The sequence below is a fragment of the Schistocerca gregaria genome, chromosome 3 (assembly GCF_023897955.1).
Source record: "Schistocerca gregaria isolate iqSchGreg1 chromosome 3, iqSchGreg1.2, whole genome shotgun sequence".
Taxonomy (NCBI): domain Eukaryota; kingdom Metazoa; phylum Arthropoda; class Insecta; order Orthoptera; family Acrididae; genus Schistocerca; species Schistocerca gregaria.
In genome coordinates this window covers 23,006,346-23,027,794 of record NC_064922.1, presented here as the reverse complement: position 1 = coordinate 23,027,794, position 21,449 = coordinate 23,006,346, and positions in this window count along the sequence as shown.

The window sequence follows — 21,449 nt, the reverse complement described above, 5'->3', positions numbered from 1 at the left end:
ATGAAACACAGAAATTGCATCGAGATTGAATACAACAGTCCCCATGCGCACTTTCCTCCATGGGAGTAATATCTCAAACTGTCTATGCTTTGATCGTTCCCTGGAAGACCAGTAGTAGTTTCCGTACACATCTGGAGGAATTCTGTAATCTGTGGACTATCAGACTGTTGATGAAACACAGAAATTGCTTTGCGATTGAATACAACAGTCACCATGCGCACTGTCCTCCATGGGAGTAATGTCTCAAAGAGTTTACGCTCGGATCGTTCCCTCGAAGACCAGTAGTAGTTTCCGATGCACATCTGGAGGCATTCTGTAATCTGTGCAATATCAGAGTGTTGATGAAACACAGAAATTGCATTGAGATTGAATACAACAGTCCCCATGCGCACTTTCCTCCATGGAAGTAATATCTCAAACTGTCTACGCTTTGATCTTTCCCTGTAAGACCAGTAGTAGTTTCCGATGCACATCGGGTGACATTCTGTAATCTGTGGACTATCATAGTGTTGATGAAACACAGAAATTGCATCGGGATTGAATACAACAGTCACCATGCGCACTTTCCTCCATGGGAGTAATGTCTCAAACAGACTACGCTTTGATCGTTCCCTGGAAGACCAGTAGTAGTTTCCGATGCACATCTGGAGGCATTCTGTAATTAGTGGACTATCAGTGTGTTGATGAAACACAGAAATTACATCGGGTTTGAGTACAACAGTCACCATGCGCACCTACCTCCACGGGAGTAATGTCTCAAACAGTCTACGCTTTGATCGTTCCCTGGAAGACCAGAAGTACCTTCCGATGCACAACCGGAGGCATTCTGTAATCTGTGGACCATAAGAGTGTTGATGAAACACAGAAATTGCATCGGGATTAAATACAACAGTCACCATGCGCACTTTCCTCCATGAGAGCAATGTCTAAAACAGTCTACGTTTTGATCGTTCCCTGAAAGACCAGTAGTAGTTTCCGATGCACATCTGGAGGCATTCTGAAATCTGTGGACTATCAGAGTGTTGATGAAACCCAGAAATTGCATCGGGATTGAATACAACAGTTACCATGCGCACTTTCCTCCATAGGAGCAATGTCTAAAACAGTCTACGCTTTGATCGTTCCCTGGAAGACCAGTAGTAGTTTCCGATGCACATCTGGAGGCATTCTGTAATCTGTATACTGTCAGAGTGTTGATGAAACCAAGAAATTGCATCGGGATTGAATACAACAGTTACCATGCGCACTTTCCTCCATGGGAGTAATTTCTCAAACTGTCTACGCTTTAATCGTTCCCTGGAAGACCAGTAGTAGTTTCCGATGCACGACTGGAGGCATTCTGTAATCGGTGGACTATTAGAGTGTTGATGAAACACAGAAATTGCATCGGGATTGAATACAACGGTCACCATGCGCACTTTCCTCCATGTGAGTAATGTCACAAACAGTCTACGTTTTGATCGTTCCCTGGAAGACCAGTAGTAGTTTCCGATGCATATCTGGAGGCATTCTGTAATATGTGGACTAACAGAGTGTTGATGAAACACAGAAATTCCATCGGGATTGAATACAACAGTCACCATGCGCACTTTCCTCCATGGGAGTAATGTCTCAAACAGTCTACGCTTTGATCGTTCCCTGGATGACCAGTAGTATTTTCCGATGCACGTCTGGAGGAATTCTGTAATCTGTGGACTATCAGACTGTTGATGAAACACAGAAATTGCATCCGGATTCAATACAACAGTCACCATGCGCACTTTCCTCCATGGGAGTAATGTCTCACATAGTCTACGTTTTGATCGTTCCCTGGGAGACCTTTAATAGTTTCCGTACACATCTGGAGGAATTCTGTAATCTGTGGACTATCAGACTGTTGATGAAACACAGAAATTGCATTGGGATTGAATACAACAGTCACCATGCGCACTGTCCTCCATGGGAGTAATGTCTCAAAGAGTTTACGCTTTGATGGCTCCCTGGAAGACCAGTAGTTGTTTCCGATGCACATCTCGAGGCATTCTGTAATCTGTGCAATATCAGAGTGTTGATGAAACACAGAAATTGCATCGAGATTGAATACAACAGTCCCCATGAGCACTTTCCTCCATTGGAGTAATATCTCAAACTGTCTACGCTTTGATCGTTTCCTGTAAGACCAGTAGTAGTTTCCGATGCACATCGGGTGACATTCTGTAATCTGTGGATTATCATTGTGTTGATGAAACACAGATATTGCATCGGGATTGAATACAATAGTCACCATGCGCACTTTCCTCCATGGGAGTAATGTCTCCAACAGTCTACGCTTTGATCGTTCCCTGGAAGACCAGTAGTAGTTTCCGATGCATATCTGGAGGCATTCTGTAATCTGTGGACTATCAGAGTGTTGATGAAACACAGAAATTGCATCGGGATTGAGTACAACAGTCACCATGCGCACGTACCCCCACGGAAGTAATGTCTCTAACAGTCTACGCTTTGATCGTTCCCTGGAAGACCAGAGGTACTTTCCGATGCACAACTGGAGGCATTCTGTAATCTGTGGACTATCAGAGTGTTGATGAAACACAGAAATTGCATCGGGATTGAATACAACAGTCACCATGCGCACTTTCCTCCATGGGAGTAATGTATGAAACAGTCCACGCTTTGATCGTTCCCTGGAAGACCAGTAGTAGTTTCCGATGCACATCTGGTGGCATTCTGTAATCCGTTTTCTATGAGAGTGTTAATGAACCACAGAAATTGCATCGGGATTGAATACACCAGTCACCATACGTAGTTTCCTCCACGGGAGTAATGGCTCAAACAGTCTACGCTTTGATCGTTCATTGGAAGACCAGTAGTAGTTTCCGATGCACATCTGGTGGCATTCTGTAATCTGGGGACTGTCATAGTCTTGATGAAACACAGAAATTGCAACGGGATTGAATACAACAGTCACCATGCACACTTTCCTCCACGGGAGTAATGTCTGAAACAGTCTACGCTCTGATCGTTTCCTGGAAGACCAGTAGTTGTTTCCGAAGTACATCTGGTTGCAATCTGTAGTCTGTGGACTATCAGAGTGTTGATGAAACACAGAAAATGTATCGGGATTAAATACAACAGTCACCATGCGCACTTTCCTCCACGGGAGTAATGGCTCAAACAGTCTACGCTTTGATCGTTCCCTGGAAGACCAGTAGTATTTTCCGATGCACATCTGGTGGCACTCTGTAATCTGTGGACTATCAGAGTGTTGATGAAACACAGAAATTGCATCGCGAGTGAATACAACAGTCACAACGCACACTTTCCTCCATGGGAGTAATTTCTCAAACAGTCTTCGCTTTGATCGCTCCCTGGAAGACCAGTAGTAGTTTCCGATGCACATCTGGAGGCATTCTGAAATCTGTGGACCTTCAAAGTGTTGACGAAACTCAGAAATTGCATCGGGATTGAATACAACATTGAAGCATGCGCACTTTCCTCCAAGGGGTTAATGTCTCAAACAGTCTACGCTTTGATCGTTACCAGGAGGACCAGTAGTAGTTTCCGATGCACATCTGGAGTCAATCTGTTATCTGTGGACTATCAGAGTGTTGATGAAACACAGAAATTGCATCGGGATTGAATACAACTGTCACCATCCACACTTTCCTCCATGGGAGAAATGTCTCAAACTGTCTACGCTTTGATCGTTCCCAGGATGACCAGTTGTAGTTTCCGATGCACATCTGCAGGCATTCTGTAATCTGTTGACTAACTGAGTGTTGATGAAACACAGATATTGCATCGGGATTAAATACACCATGTCCATGCATACTTTCCTCCACGGGAGTAATGTCTCAAACAGTCAACGCTTTGATCGTTCCCTGGAAGACCAGTAGTTGTTCCCGATGCACCTCTGGTAGCATTCTGTAATCTGTGGACTATCAGAGTGTTGATGAAACACAGAAATTGCATCGGGATAGAATACAACATTCACCATGCGCACTTTCCTCCACGGGAATAATGTCAGAAACCGTCTACGCTCTGATCGTTTCCTGGAAGACCAGTAGTAGTTCCCGATGCCCCTCTGGTGTCATTCTGTAATCTGTGGACAATCAGAGTGTTGATGAAACACAAAAATAGCATCGGGATGGAATACAACAGTCACCATCCGCACTTTCCTCCATGGGAGTAATGTCTCAAACAGTCTACGCTTTGGTCGTTCCCTGGAAGACCAGTAGTAGTTCCCGATGCACCTCTGGTAGCATTCTGTAATCTGTGGACTATCAGAGTGTTGATGAAACACAGAAATTTCATTGGGATGGAATACAACATTCACCATGCGCACTTTCCTCCACGGGAATAATGTCTCAAACAGTCAACGCTTTGATCGTTCCCTGGAAGACCAGTAGTAGTTCCCGATGCACCTCTGGTAGCATTCTGTAATCTGTGGACTATCAGAGTGTTGATGAAACAAAGAAATTGCATCGGGATGGAATACAACAGATACCATCCGCACTTTCCTCCATGGGAGTAATGTCTCAAACAGTCTACGCTTTGATCGTTCCCTGGAAGACCAGTAGTAGTTTCCGATGCACATCTGGTGGCATTCTGTAATCTGTGGACTATCAGAGTGTTGATGAAACACAGAAATTGCATCGGGATTGAATACAACAGTCACCATGCGCACTTTCCTCCTTGGGAGTAATGTCTCTAACAGTCTACGCTTTGATCGTTCCCTGGAAGACCAGTAGTAGTTTCCGATGCACATCTGGTGGCATTCTGTAATCCGTGGGCTATCAGATTGTTGATGAAACACAGAAATTGCATCGGGATTGAATACAACAGTCACCATGCGCCCTTTCCTCCAAGGAAGTAACGTCTCTATGAGTCTACGCTTTTATCGTTCCCTGGAAGTCCAGTACTAGTTTCCGATATACAGCTGGTGGCATTCTGTAATCTGTGGTCTATCAGAGTGTTGATGAAACACACAAAATGCATCGTGATTAAATAGAACAGTCACCATGCGCCTTTTCCTCCACGGGAGTAATGTCTGCAACAGTCTACGCTTTGATCGTTCCCAGGAAGACCAGTAGTAGTTTCCGATGCACATCTGGAGGCATTCTGTAATCTGTGGTCTATCAGAGTGTTGATGAAACACAGAAATTGCATCGGGATTAAATACACCAGTCACCATGCATTCTTTTCTCCATGGGAGTAATGTCTAAAAGTGACTATGCTTTGAATGTTCCCTAGAAGACCAGTAGTAGTTTCCGATGCACATCTGGTAGCATTCTGTAATCTGTGGACTATCAGAGTGTTGATGAAACACAGAAATGTCATCGGGATTGAATACAACAGTCACCATGCGCACTTTCCTCCACGGGAGTAATGTCTCAAACAGTCTACGCTTTGATCGTTCAATGGAAGACCAGTAGTAGTTTTAGATGCACATCTGGAGGCATTCTGTAATCTGTGGACTATCAGAGTGTTGATGAAACACAGAAATTGCATCGGGATTGAATACAACAGTCACCATGCGCACTTTCCTCCACGGGAGTAATGTCACTAACAGTCTACGCTTTGATCGTTCCCTGGAAGATTAGTAGTAGTTTCCGATGCACATCTGGTGGCATTCTCTAATCTGTGGACTATCAGAGTGTTGATGAAACATATAAATTGCATCGGGATTGAATACAACATTCACCATGCACACTTTCCTCCACGGGAGTAATGTCTAAAACAGTCTACGCTTGATCGTTCCCTGGAAGACCAGTAGTAGTTTTCGATGCACATCTGGTGGCTTGCTGTAATCTGTGGACTATCAGATTGTTGATGAAACACAGAAATTACATCGGGATTGAATACAACAGTCACCATGCGCCCTTTCCTCCAAGGGAGTAACGTCTCTAACAGTCTACGCTTTTATCGTTCCCTGGAAGACCAGTAGTGGTTTCCGATGCACAACTGGTATCATTCTGTAATCTGTGGACTATTAGAGTTTTAATGAAACACAGAAATTGCATCGGGATTGAATACAACAGTCACCATGCACACTTTCCTCCACGGGAGTAATGTCACTAACAGTCTACGCTTTGATCGTTCCCTGGAAGATTAGTAGTAGTTTCCGATGCACATCTGGTGGCATTCTCTAATCTGTGGACTATCAGAGTGTTGATGAAACATAGAAATTGCATCGGGATTGCATACAACATTCACCATGCACACTTTCCTCCACGGGAGTAATGTCTAAAACAGTCTACGCTTGATCGTTCCCTGGAAGACCAGTAGTAGTTTTCGATGCACATCTGGTGGCTTGCTGTAATCTGTGGACTATCAGAGTGTTGATGAAACTCTGAAATTGCATCGGGATTGAATACAACAGTCACCATGCGCCTTTCCTCCATGGGAGTAATGTCTCAAACAGTCTACGCTTGATCGTTCCCTGGAAGACCAGTAGTAGTTTCCGATGCACATCTGGAGGCATTCTGTAATTAGTGGACTATCAGTGTGTTGATGAAACACAGAAATTACATCGGGATTGAGTACAACAGTCACCATGCGCACCTACCTCCACGGGAGTAATGTCTCAAACAGTCTACGCTTTGATCGTTCCCTGGAAGACCAGAAGTACTTTCCGATGCACAACTGGAGGCATTCTGTAATCTGTGGACAATAAGAGTGTTGATGAAACACAGAAATTGCATCGGGATTGAATACAACAGTCACCATGCGCACTTTCCTCCATGAGAGCAATGTCTAAAACCGTCTACGTTTTGATCGTTCCCTGAAAGACCAGTAGTAGTTTCCGATGCACATGTGGAGGCATTCTGAAATCTGTGGACTATCAGAGTGTTGATGAAACCCAGAAATTGCATCGGGATTGAATACAACAGTTACCATGCGCACTTTCCTCCATGGGAGTAATTTCTCAAACTGTCTACGCTTTGATCGTTCCCTGGAAGACCAGTAGTAGTTTCCGATGCACATCTGGAGGCATTCTGTAATCGGTGGACTATTAGAGTGTTGATGAAACACAGAAATTGCATCGGGATTGAATACAACGGTCACCATGCGCACTTTCCGCCATGTGAGCAATGTCTAAAACAGTCTACGTTTTGATCGTTCCCTGAAAGACCAGTAGTAGTTTCCGATGCACATCTGGAGGCATTCTGGAATCTGTGGACTATCAGAGTGTTGATGAAACCCAGAAATTGCATCGGGATTGAATACAACAGTCACCATGCGCACTTTCCTCCATAGGAGCAATGTCTAAAACAGTCTACGCTTTGAACGTTCCCTGGAAGACCAGTAGTAGTTTCCGATGCACATCTGGCGGCATTCTGTAATCTGTATACTGTCAGAGTGTTGATGAAACCAAGAAATTGCATCGGGATTGAATACAACAGTTACCATGCGCACTTTCCTTCATGGGAGTAATTTCTCAAACAGTCTACGCTTTGATCGTTCCCTGGAAGACCAGTAGTAGTTTCCGATGCACATCATTAGGCATTCTGTAATCTGTATACTGTCAGAGTGTTGATGAAACCAAGAAATTGCATCGTAATTGAATACAACAGTCACCATCCGCACTTTCCTCCATGGGAGAAATGTCTCAAACAGTGTACGCTTTGATCGTTCCCTGGATGACCAGTTGTAGTTTCCGATGCACATCTGGAGGCATTATGTAATCTGTTGACTAACTGAGTGTTGATGAAACACATTAATTGCATCGGGATTGAATACAACAGTCACCATGCTCACTTTCCTCCATGGGAGTAATGTCACAAACAGTCTACGCTTTGATCGTTCCCTTGAAGACGAGTAGTAGTTTCCGAAGCACATCTGGAGGCATTCAGAAAATCTGTAGACTATCAGAGTGTTGATGAACCACAGAAATTGCATCGGGATTGAATACAACAGTCACCATGCGCACTTTCCTCCATGAGAGCAATGTCTAAAACAGTCTACGTTTTGATCGTTCCCCTAAAGACCAGTAGTAGTTTCTTATGCACATCTGGAGGCATTCTGAAATCTGTGGACTATCAGAGTGTTGATGAAACCCAGAAATTGCATCGGGATTGAATACAACAGTTACCATGCGCACTTTCCTCCATGGGAGTAATTTCTCAAACTGTCTACGCTTTTATCGTTCCCTGGAAGACCAGTAGTAGTTTCCGATGCACATCTGGAGGCATTCTGTAATCGGTGGACTATTAGAGTGTTGATGAAACACAGAAATTGCATCGGGATTGAATACAACGGTCACCATGCGCACTTTCCTCCATGTGAGTAATGTCTCAAACAGTTTACGCTTTGATCGTTCCCTGGAAGACCAGTAGTAGTTTCCGATGCATATCTGGAGGCATTCTGTAATATGTGGAATAACAGAGTGTTGATGAAACACAGAAATTCCATCGGGATTGAATACAACAGTCACCATGCGCACTTTCCTCCATGGGAGTAATGTCTCAAACAGTCTACGCTTTGATCGTTCCCTGGATGACCAGTAGTATTTTCCGATGCACGTCTGGAGGAATTCTGTAATCTGTGGACTATCAGACTGTTGATGAAACACAGAAATTGCATTGGGATTGAATACAACAGTCACCATGCGCACTGTCCTCCATGGGAGTAATGTCTCAAAGAGTTTACGCTTTGATCGCTCCCTGGAAGACCAGTAGTTGTTTCCAATGCACATCTCGAGGCATTCTGTAATCTGTGCAATATCAGAGTGTTGATGAAACACAGAAATTGCATCGAGATTGAATACAACAGTCCCCATGAGCACTTTCCACCATTGGAGTAATATCTCAAACTGTCTACGCTTTGATCGTTCCCTGTAAGACCAGTAGTAGTTTCCGATGCACATCGGGTGACATTCTGTAATCTGTGGATTATCATTGTGTTGATGAAACACAGATATTGCATCGGGATTGAATACAATAGTCACCATGCGCACTTTCCTCCATGGGAGTAATGTCTCAAACAGTCTACGCTTTGATCGTTCCCTGGAAGACCAGTAGTAGTTTCCGATGCACATCTGGAGGCATTCTGTAATCTGTGGACTATCAGAGTGTTGATGAAACACAGAAATTGCATCGGGATTGAGTACAACAGTCACCATGCGCACGTACCCCCACGGAAGTAATGTCTCTAACAGTCTACGCTTTGATCGTTCCCTGGAAGACCAGAAGTACTTTCCGATGCACAACTGGAGGCATTCTGTAATCTGTGGACTATCAGAGTGTTGATGAAACACAGAAATTGCATCGGGATTGAATACAACAGTCACCATGCGCACTTTCCTCCATGGGAGTAATGTCTGAAACAGTCCACGCTTTGATCGTTCCCTGGAAGACCAGTAGTAGTTTCCGATGCACATCTGGTGGCATTCTGTAATCCGTTTTCTAAGAGAGTGTTAATGAACCACAGAAATTGCATCGGGATTGAATACACCAGTCACCATACGTAGTTTCCTCCACGGGAGTAATGGCTCAAACAGTCTACGCTTTGATCGTTCCCTGGAAGACCAGTAGTAGTTTCCGATGCACATCTGGTGGCATTCTGTAATCTGTGGACTATCAGAGTGTTGATGAAACACAAAAATTGCATCGCGAATGAATACAACAGTCACAACGCACACTTTCCTCCATGGGAGTAATTTCTCAAACAGTCTTCGCTTTGATCGCTCAATGGAAGACCAGTAGTAGTTTCCGATGCACATCTGGAGGCATTCTGAAATCTGTGGACCTTCAAAGTGTTGACGAAACTAAGAAATTGCATCGGGATTGAATACAACATTCAAGCATGCGCACTTTCCTCCATGGGGTTAATGTCTCAAACAGTCTACGCTTTGATCGTTACCAGGAGGACCAGTGGTAGTTTCCGATGCACATCTGGAGTCAATCTGTTATCTGTGGACAATCAGAGTGTTGATGAAACCCAGAAATTGCATCGGGATTGAATACAACTGTCACCATCCACACTTTCCTCCATGGGAGAAATGTCTCAAACAGTCTACGCTTTGATCGTTCCCTGGAAGACCAGTTGTAGTTTCCGATGCACATCTGCAGGCATTCTGTAATCTGTTGACTAACTGAGTGTTGATGAAACACAGATATTGCATCGGGATTAAATACACCATTCACCATGCATACATTCCTCCACGGGAGTAATGTCTCAAATAGTCAACGCTTTGATCGTTCCCTGGAAGACCAGTAGTTATTCCCGATGCACCTCTGGTAGCATTCTGTAATCTGTGGACTATCAGAGTGTTGATGAAACACAGAAATTGCATCGGGATAGAATACAACATTCACCATGCGCACTTTCCTCCACGGGAATAATGTCAGAAACCGTCTACGCTCTGATCGTTTCCTGGAAGACCAGTAGTAGTTCCCGATGCACCTCTGGTGTCATTCTGTAATCTGTGGACAATCAGAGTGTTGATGAAACACAGAAATAGCATCGGGATGGAATACAACAGTCACCATCCGCACTTTCCTCCATGGGAGTAATGTCTCAAACAGTCTACGCTTTGATCGTTCCCTGGAAGACCAGTAGTAGTTCCCGATGCACCTCTGGTAGCATTCTGTAATCTGTGGACTATCAGAGTGTTGATGAAACACCGAAATTTCATTGGGATGGAATACAACATTCACCATGCGCACTTTCCTCCACGGGAATAATGTCTCAAACAGTCAACGCTTTGATCGTTCCCTGGAAGACCAGTAGTAGTTCCCGATGCACCTCTGGTAGCATTCTGTAATCTGTGGACTATCAGAGTGTTGATGAAACAAAGAAATTGCATCGGGATGGAATACAACAGATACCATCCGCACTTTCCTCCATGGGAGTAATGTCTCAAACAGTCTACGCTTTGATCGTTCCCTGGAAGACCAGTAGTAGTTTCCGATGCACATCTGGTGGCATTCTGTAATCTCTGGACTATCAGAGTGTTGATGACACACAGAAATTGCATCGGGATTGAATACAACAGTCACCATGCGCACTTTCCTCCTTGGGAGTAATGTCTCTAACAGTCTACGCTTTGATCGTTCCCTGGAAAACCAGTAGTAGTTTCCGATGCACATCTGGTGGCATTCTGTAATCCGTGGACTATCAGATTGTTGATGAAACACAGAAATTGCATCGGGATTGAATACAACAGTCACCATGCGCCCTTTCCTCCAAGGAAGTAACGTCTCTAAGAGTCTACGCTTTGATCGTTCCCTGGAAGTCCAGTACTAGTTTCCGATATACAGCTGGTGGCATTCTGTAATCTGTGGTCTATCAGAGTGTTGATGAAACACACAAAATGCATCGTGATTAAATACAACAGTCACCATGCGCCTTTTCCTCCACGGGAGTAATGTCTGCAACAGTCTACGCTTTGATCGTTCCCAGGAAGACCAGTAGTAGTTTCCGATGCACATCTGGAGGCATTCTGTAATCTGTGGTCTATCAGAGTGTTGATGAAACACAGAAATTGCATCGGGATTAAATACACCAGTCACCATGCATTCTTTTCTCCACGGGAGTAATGTCTCAAAGTGACTATGCTTTGAATGTTCCCTAGAAGACCAGTAGTAGTTTCCGATGCACATCTGGTAGCATTCTGTAATCTGTGGACTATCAGAGTGTTGATGAAACACAGAAATGTCATCGGGATTGAATACAACAGTCACCATGCGCACTTTCCTCCACGGGAGTAATGTCTCAAAGAGTCTACGCTTTGATCGTTCCCTGCAACACCAGTAGTAGTTTCCGATGCACATCTGGTGGCATTCTGTAATCTGTGGACTATCAGATTGTTGATGAAACACAGAAATTACATCGGGATTGAATACAACAGTCACCATGCGCCCTTTCCTCCAAGGGAGTAACGTCTCTAACAGTCTACGCTTTTATCGTTCCCTGGAAGACCAGTAGTAGTTTCCGATGCACAACTGGTATCATTCTGTAATATGTGGACTATTAGAGTTTTAATGAAACACAGAAATTGCATCGGGATTGAATACAACAGTCACCATTCACACTTTCCTCCATGGGAGTAATGTCTCAAACAGTCTACGCTTTGATCGTTCAATGGAAGACCAGTAGTAGTTTTAGATGCACATCTGGAGGCATTCTGTAATCTGTGGACTATCAGAGTGTTGATGAAACACAGAAATTGCATCGGGATTGAATACAACAGTCACCATGCGCACTTTCCTCCACGGGAGTAATGTCACTAACAGCCTACGCTTTGATCGTTCCCTGGAAGACCAGTAGTAGTTTCCGATGCACATCTGGTGGCATTCTCTAATCTGTGGACTATCAGAGTGTTGATGAAACATAGAAATTGCATCGGGATTGAATACAACATTCACCATGCACACTTTCCTCCACGGGAGTAATGTCTAAAACAGTCTACGCTTTGATCGTTTCCCTGGAAGACCAGTAGTAGTTTTCGATGCACATCTGGTGGCTTTCTGTAATCTGTGGACTATCAGAGTGTTGATGAAACGCAGAAATTGCATCGGGATTGAATACAACAGTCACCATCCGCACTTTCCTCCATGGGAGTAATGTCTCAAACAGCCTACGCTTTGATCGTTCCCTGGAAAACAAGTAGTAGTTTCCGATGCACATCTGGGGGCATTCTGTAATCTGTGGACTATCATAGTGTTGATGAAACAGAGAAAATGCATCGGGATTGAATACAACAGTCACCATGCACACTTTCCTCCATGGGAGTAATGTCTCAAACAGTCTACGCTTTCATCGTTCCCTGGAAGATCAGTAGTAGTTTCCGATACACATCTGGTGGCCTTCTGTAGTTTGTGGACCACCAGAGTGTTGATGAAACAAATAAAATGCATCGTGATTAAATACAACAGTCACCATGCGCCTTTTCCTCCACGGGATTAATGTCTGCTACAGTCTACGCTTTGATCGTTCCCAGGAAGACCAGTAGTAGTTTCCGATGCACATCTGGAGGCATTCTGTAATCTGTGGTCTATCAGAGTGTTGATGAAACACAGAAATTGCATCGGGATTAAATACACCAGTCACCATGCATTCTTTTCTCCACGGGAGTAATGTCTCAAAGAGTCTACGCTTTGATCGTTCCCTAGAAGACCAGTAGTAGTTTCCGATGCACATCTGGTAGCATTCTGTAATCTGTGGACTATCAGAGTGTTGATGAAACACAGAAATTGCACCGGGATAGAATACAACATTCACCATGCGCACTTTCCTCCACGGGAGTAATGTCTGCATCAGTCTACGGCTTGATCGTTCCCAGGAAGACCAGTAGTAGTTTCCGATGTACATCTGGAGGCATTCAGTACTCTGTGGACCTTCAAAGTGTTGATGAAACACTTCAATTGAATCGGAGGTGAATATAACAGTCACCATCCGCACTTTCCGCCATGGGAGTAATGTCGCAAACAGTCTACGATCCTATCGTTTCCTTGAAGACTAGTAGTAGTTTCCGATGCACATCTGGAGGCATTCTGTAATCTGTGGACGTTCAAAGTGTTGATGAAACACAGAAATTGCATCGGGATTGGATACAACAGTCAACATGCACACATTCCTCCATGGGAGTAATGTCTCAAACAGTCTACGCTTTGATCGTTCCCAGGAAGCCTAGTAGTAGTTTCTGATGCACATCCGCAGCCAATCTGTAATCTGTAGACTATCAGATTGTTGATGAAACACAGAAATTGCATCGGGATTGAATACAACAGTCAACCCCCACACTTTCCTCCATGGGAGTAATGTCTGAAACAGTCTACGCTTTGATCTTTCCCAGGAAGACCAGTAGTAGTTTCCGATGCACATCTGGTGGCATTCTGTAATCTGTGGACTTTCATAGTCTTGATAAAACACAGAAAATGCATCGGGATAGAATACAACATTCACCATGCGCACTTTCCTCCACGGGAATAATGTCAGAAACCGTCTACGCTCTGATCGTTTCCTGGAAGACCAGTAGTAGTTCCCGATGCACCTCTGGTGTCATTCTGTAATCTGTGGACAATCAGAGTGTTGATGAAACACAGAAATAGCATCGGGATGGAATACAACAGTCACCATCCGCACTTTCCTCCATGGGAGTAATGTCTCAAACAGTCTACGCTTTGATCGTTCCCTGGAAGACCAGTAGTAGTTCCCGATGCACCTCTGGTAGCATTCTGTAATCTGTGGACTATCAGAGTGTTGATGAAACACCGAAATTTCATTGGGATGGAATACAACATTCACCATGCGCACTTTCCTCCACGGGAATAATGTCTCAAACAGTCAACGCTTTGATCGTTCCCTGGAAGACCAGTAGTAGTTCCCGATGCACCTCTGGTAGCATTCTGTAATCTGTGGACTATCAGAGTGTTGATGAAACAAAGAAATTGCATCGGGATGGAATACAACAGATACCATCCGCACTTTCCTCCATGGGAGTAATGTCTCAAACAGTCTACGCTTTGATCGTTCCCTGGAAGACCAGTAGTAGTTTCCGATGCACATCTGGTGGCATTCTGTAATCTCTGGACTATCAGAGTGTTGATGACACACAGAAATTGCATCGGGATTGAATACAACAGTCACCATGCGCACTTTCCTCCTTGGGAGTAATGTCTCTAACAGTCTACGCTTTGATCGTTCCCTGGAAAACCAGTAGTAGTTTCCGATGCACATCTGGTGGCATTCTGTAATCCGTGGACTATCAGATTGTTGATGAAACACAGAAATTGCATCGGGATTGAATACAACAGTCACCATGCGCCCTTTCCTCCAAGGAAGTAACGTCTCTAAGAGTCTACGCTTTGATCGTTCCCTGGAAGTCCAGTACTAGTTTCCGATATACAGCTGGTGGCATTCTGTAATCTGTGGTCTATCAGAGTGTTGATGAAACACACAAAATGCATCGTGATTAAATACAACAGTCACCATGCGCCTTTTCCTCCACGGGAGTAATGTCTGCAACAGTCTACGCTTTGATCGTTCCCAGGAAGACCAGTAGTAGTTTCCGATGCACATCTGGAGGCATTCTGTAATCTGTGGTCTATCAGAGTGTTGATGAAACACAGAAATTGCATCGGGATTAAATACACCAGTCACCATGCATTCTTTTCTCCACGGGAGTAATGTCTCAAAGTGACTATGCTTTGAATGTTCCCTAGAAGACCAGTAGTAGTTTCCGATGCACATCTGGTAGCATTCTGTAATCTGTGGACTATCAGAGTGTTGATGAAACACAGAAATGTCATCGGGATTGAATACAACAGTCACCATGCGCACTTTCCTCCACGGGAGTAATGTCTCAAAGAGTCTACGCTTTGATCGTTCCCTGCAACACCAGTAGTAGTTTCCGATGCACATCTGGTGGCATTCTGTAATCTGTGGACTATCAGATTGTTGATGAAACACAGAAATTACATCGGGATTGAATACAACAGTCACCATGCGCCCTTTCCTCCAAGGGAGTAACGTCTCTAACAGTCTACGCTTTTATCGTTCCCTGGAAGACCAGTAGTAGTTTCCGATGCACAACTGGTATCATTCTGTAATATGTGGACTATTAGAGTTTTAATGAAACACAGAAATTGCATCGGGATTGAATACAACAGTCACCATTCACACTTTCCTCCATGGGAGTAATGTCTCAAACAGTCTACGCTTTGATCGTTCAATGGAAGACCAGTAGTAGTTTTAGATGCACATCTGGAGGCATTCTGTAATCTGTGGACTATCAGAGTGTTGATGAAACACAGAAATTGCATCGGGATTGAATACAACAGTCACCATGCGCACTTTCCTCCACGGGAGTAATGTCACTAACAGCCTACGCTTTGATCGTTCCCTGGAAGACCAGTAGTAGTTTCCGATGCACATCTGGTGGCATTCTCTAATCTGTGGACTATCAGAGTGTTGATGAAACATAGAAATTGCATCGGGATTGAATACAACATTCACCATGCACACTTTCCTCCACGGGAGTAATGTCTAAAACAGTCTACGCTTTGATCGTTTCCCTGGAAGACCAGTAGTAGTTTTCGATGCACATCTGGTGGCTTTCTGTAATCTGTGGACTATCAGAGTGTTGATGAAACGCAGAAATTGCATCGGGATTGAATACAACAGTCACCATCCGCACTTTCCTCCATGGGAGTAATGTCTCAAACAGCCTACGCTTTGATCGTTCCCTGGAAAACAAGTAGTAGTTTCCGATGCACATCTGGGGGCATTCTGTAATCTGTGGACTATCATAGTGTTGATGAAACAGAGAAAATGCATCGGGATTGAATACAACAGTCACCATGCACACTTTCCTCCATGGGAGTAATGTCTCAAACAGTCTACGCTTTCATCGTTCCCTGGAAGATCAGTAGTAGTTTCCGATACACATCTGGTGGCCTTCTGTAGTTTGTGGACCACCAGAGTGTTGATGAAACAAATAAAATGCATCGTGATTAAATACAACAGTCACCATGCGCCTTTTCCTCCACGGGATTAATGTCTGCTACAGTCTACGCTTTGATCGTTCCCAGGAAGACCAGTAGTAGTTTCCGATGCACATCTGGAGGCATTCTGTAATCTGTGGTCTATCAGAGTGTTGATGAAACACAGAAATTGCATCGGGATTAAATACACCAGTCACCATGCATTCTTTTCTCCACGGGAGTAATGTCTCAAAGAGTCTACGCTTTGATCGTTCCCTAGAAGACCAGTAGTAGTTTCCGATGCACATCTGGTAGCATTCTGTAATCTGTGGACTATCAGAGTGTTGATGAAACACAGAAATTGCACCGGGATAGAATACAACATTCACCATGCGCACTTTCCTCCACGGGAGTAATGTCTGCATCAGTCTACGGCTTGATCGTTCCCAGGAAGACCAGTAGTAGTTTCCGATGTACATCTGGAGGCATTCAGTACTCTGTGGACCTTCAAAGTGTTGATGAAACACTTCAATTGAATCGGAGGTGAATATAACAGTCACCATCCGCACTTTCCGCCATGGGAGTAATGTCGCAAACAGTCTACGATCCTATCGTTTCCTTGAAGACTAGTAGTAGTTTCCGATGCACATCTGGAGGCATTCTGTAATCTGTGGACGTTCAAAGTGTTGATGAAACACAGAAATTGCATCGGGATTGGATACAACAGTCAACATGCACACATTCCTCCATGGGAGTAATGTCTCAAACAGTCTACGCTTTGATCGTTCCCAGGAAGCCTAGTAGTAGTTTCTGATGCACATCCGCAGCCAATCTGTAATCTGTAGACTATCAGATTGTTGATGAAACACAGAAATTGCATCGGGATTGAATACAACAGTCAACCCCCACACTTTCCTCCATGGGAGTAATGTCTGAAACAGTCTACGCTTTGATCTTTCCCAGGAAGACCAGTAGTAGTTTCCGATGCACATCTGGTGGCATTCTGTAATCTGTGGACTTTCATAGTCTTGATAAAACACAGAAAATGCATCGGGATTGAATACAACAGTCACCATGCGCAATTTCCTCCACGGGAGTAATGTTTCTAACAGTCTACGCTTTTATCGTTCCCTGGATGACCAGTAGTAGTTTCCGATGCACATCTGGTGGCATTCTGTCATCTGTGGACTGTCAGAGTGTTGATGAAACACAGAAATTGCATCGGGATTGAATACAACAGTCACCATGCACACTTTCCTCCATGGGAGTAATGTCTCAAACAGTCTACGCTTTGATCGTTCCCTGGAAGACCAGTAGTAGTTTCCGATGCACATCTGGTGGCATTCTGTAATCTGTGGGCTATCAGAGTGTTGATGAAACACAGAAATTGCATCGGGATTGAATACAACAGTCACCATGCGCACTTTCCTCAACGGGAGTAATGTCACTAACAGTCTACGCTTTGATCGTTCATTGGAAGACCGGTAGTAGTTTCCGACGCACATCTGGTGGCATTCTTTAATCTGTGGACTATCAGATTGTTGATGAAACACAGAAAATGCATCGTGATTAAATAGAACAGTCACCAAGCGCCTTTTCCTCCACGGGAGTAATGTCTGCTACAGTCTACGCTCTGGTCGTTCCCAGGAAGACCAGTAGTAGTTTCCGACGCACATCTGGTGGCATTCTGTAATCTGTAGACTATCAGAGTGTTGATGAAACACAGAAATTGCGTCGCGAGTGCATACAACAGTCACAATGCGCACTTTCCTCCATGGGAGTAATGTCTCAAACAGTCTACGCTTTAATCGTTCCCTGGAAGACCAGTAGTAGTTTCCGATGCACATCTGGTGGCATTCTGTAATCTGTGGACTATCATAGTGTTGATGAAACACAGAAATTGCATCGGGATTGAATACAACAGTTACCATGCACACTTTCCTCCATGGGAGTAATGTCTGAAACAGTCTACGTTTTGATCGTTCCCTGGAAGACCAGTAGTAGTTTCCGATGCACATCTGGTGGCATTCTGTAATCTGTGGGCTATCAGAGTGTCGATGAAACACAGAAACTGCATCGGGATTGTATACAACAGTCACCATCCGCACTTTCCTCTATGGGAGTAATATCTCAAACAGTCTAGGCTTTGATCGTTCCTGGAAGACCAGTAGTAGTTTCCGATGCACATCTGGTGGCATTCTGTAATCTGTGGACTATCATAGTGTTGATGTAACACAGAAAATGCATCGGGATTGAATACAACACTCACCATGCACACTTTCCTCCATGGGAGTAATGTCTCAAACAGTCTACGCTTTCATCGTTCCCTGGAAGGCCAGTAGTAGTTTCCGATACACATCTGGTGGCATTCTGTAGTCTTTGGACTATCAGAGTGTTGATGAAACACAGAAAATGCATCGTGATTAAATACAACAGTCACCAAGCGCCTTTTCCTCCACGGGAGTAATGTCTGCAACAGTCTACGCTTTGATCGTTCCCAGGAAGACCAGTAGTAGTTTCCGACGCACATCTGGTGGCGTTCTGTAATCTGTAGACTATCAGAGTTTTGATGAAACACAGAAATTGCGTCGCGAGTGAATACAACAGTCACAATGCGCACTTTCCTCCATGGGAGTAATGTCTCAAACAGTCTACGATTTGATCGTTCCCTCGAAGACCAGTAGTAGTTTCCGATGCACATCTGGAGGCATTCTACAATCTGTGGACCTTCCATGTGTCGACGAATCTCAGAAATTGCATCGGGATTGAATACAACATTCACTGTGCGCACTTTCCTCCATGGGAGTAATGTCTGCAACAGTCTACGCTTTGATCGTTGACAGGAAGACCAGTAGTAGTTTCAGATGCACATCTGGAGGCATTCTGTACTCTGTGGACCTTCAAAGTGTTGATGAAACACATAAATTGCTTCGGGAACGAATACAACAGTCACCATCCGCACTTTCCGCCATGGGAGTAATGTCGCAAACAGTCTACGATCCGATCGTTCCCTGGAAGACTAGTAGTAGTTTCCGATGCACAGCTGGAGGCATTCTGTAATCTGTGGACGTTCAAAGTGTTGATGAAACACAGAAAATGCATCGGGATTGAATACAACATTCAACATGAGCACTCTCCTCCACGGGAGTAATATCAGAAACAGTCTACGCTTTGATCGTTCCCTGGAAGACCAGTAGTAGTTTCCGATGCACATCTGGTGGCTTTCAGTAATCTGTGGACTATCAGAGTGTTGATGAAACACAGAAATTGCATCGGGATTGAATACAACAGTCACCATCCGCACTTTCCTCCATGGGAGTAATGTCTCAAACAGTCTACGCTTTGATCGTTCCCTGGAAGACCAGTAGTAGTTTCCGATGCACATCTGGTGGCATTCTGTAATCTGTGGACTATCATAGTGTTGATGAAACACAGAAAATGCATCGGGATTGAATACAAGAGTCACCATGCACACTTTCCTCCATGGGAGTAATGTCTCAAACAGTCTACGCTTTCATCGTTCCCTGGAAGACCAGTAGTAGTTTCCGATACACATCTGGTGGCATTCTGTAGTCTGTGGACAATCAGAGAGTAGATGAAACACAGAAAATGCATCGTGATTAAATACAACAGTCACCATGCGCCTTTTCCTCCACGGGAGTAATGTCTGCCACAGTCTACGCTTTGATCGTTCCCAGGAAGACCAGTAGTAGTTTCCGATGCACATCTGGAGGCATTCTGTACTCTGTGGACCTTCAAAGTGTTGATGAAACACATAAATTGCATCGGGAACGAATACAACAGTCACCATCCGCACTTTCCGCCATGGGAGTAATGTCGCAAACAGTCTACGATCCGATCGTTCCCTGGAAGACTAGTAGTAGTTTCCGATGCACATCTGGAGGCATTCTGTAATCTGTGGACGTTCAAAGTGTTGATGAAACACAGAAATTGCATCGGGATGAATACCCCAGTCAACATGCACACTTTCCTCCATGGGAGTAATGTCTGAAAGAGTCTACGCTTTGATCGTTCCCAGGAAGCCTATTAGTAGTTTCCGATGCATATCTGGTGGCATTATGTAATCTGTGGACTATCAGAGTGTTGATGAAACACAGATATTGCATCGGGCTTAAATACACCATTCACCATGCATACTTTCCTCCACGGGAGTAATGTCTCAAACAGTCTACGCTTTGATTGTTCCCTGGAAGACCAGTAGTAGTTTCCCATGCACATCTGGTAGCATTCTGTAATCTGTGGACTATCAGAGTGTTGATGAAACACAGACATTGCATCGGGATAGAATACAACATTCACCATGCGCACTTTCCTCCATGGGGGTAATGTCTGAAACAGTCTGCGTTCTGATCGTTTCCTGGAATACCAGTAGTAGCTTCCGATGAACATCTGGTGGCATTCTGTAATCTGTGGACTATCAGAGTGTTGATGAAACACAGTAATTGCATCGGAATTGAATACAACAGTCACCATCCGCACTTTCCTATATGGGAGTAATGTCTCAAACATTCTACACTTTGATCGTTCCCTGGAAGAGCAGTAGTAGTTTCCGATGCACATCGGGTGGCATTCTGTAATCTGTGGACTATTATAGTGTTGATGAAACACAGAAAATGCATCTGGATTGAATACAACAGTCACCTTGCGCCTTTTCCTCCACGGGAGTAATGTCTGCAAAAGTCAACGCTTTGATCGTTCCCAGGAAGACCAGTAGTAGATTCCGATGCACATCTGGTGGCATTCTGTAATCTGTGGACTATTTGAGTGTTGATGGAACAAAAAAATTGCATCGGGAGTGAATACAACAGTCAGAATGCGCACTTTCCTCCATGGGAGTGATGTCTCAAACATTCTACGTTTTTGATCGTTCCCTGAAAGACCAGTAGTAGTTTCCGATGCACATCTGGAGGCATTCTGCAATCTGTGGACCTTCAAAGTGTTGTCGAAACTCAGTAATTGCATCGGGATTGAATACAACATTCACCATGCGCACTTTCCTCCATGGGAGTAATGTCTGCA